Source organism: Eimeria mitis, genomic scaffold (assembly GCF_000499745.2).
Source record: "Eimeria mitis Houghton genomic scaffold, Emh_scaff5921, whole genome shotgun sequence".
In the NCBI taxonomy this organism is placed as follows: domain Eukaryota; phylum Apicomplexa; class Conoidasida; order Eucoccidiorida; family Eimeriidae; genus Eimeria; species Eimeria mitis.
Genome location: NW_013574156.1, coordinates 1,134 through 1,368, shown reverse-complemented (window position 1 = coordinate 1,368; position 235 = coordinate 1,134). Strand labels below are relative to the sequence as shown.

At 56.6% G+C, this 235-nt stretch overlaps 1 protein-coding gene across 1 annotated transcript in view; it reads right to left on the bottom strand.

Annotated features, from left to right (window-relative positions):
* Positions 1-235, bottom strand: part of EMH_0084860 (uncharacterized protein) — a gene marked incomplete at both ends in the record, with an annotated part of 3,496 nt that overhangs the window by 2,219 nt on the left and 1,042 nt on the right. The window lies entirely within an intron of this gene.

The window sequence follows — 235 nt, the reverse complement described above, 5'->3', positions numbered from 1 at the left end:
CGTTTGCTGCTCATACATCGCCAGCAGGCCTTCAAGCGCAGCAATCACTGCACCAACAGCTGCAGCAGCAGCAGCAGCAGCAGCAGCAGCAGCAACAACAGCAGCAGCAACGACAGTAAGGATAGACATGTCAGTAAGAGCAAATACGACAGCAGCAGCAGCAGCACAAGCAGCAGCAGCAGCACGAGCAGCAACAGCAGCACGAGCAGCAACAGCAGCACAAGCAGCAGCAGCA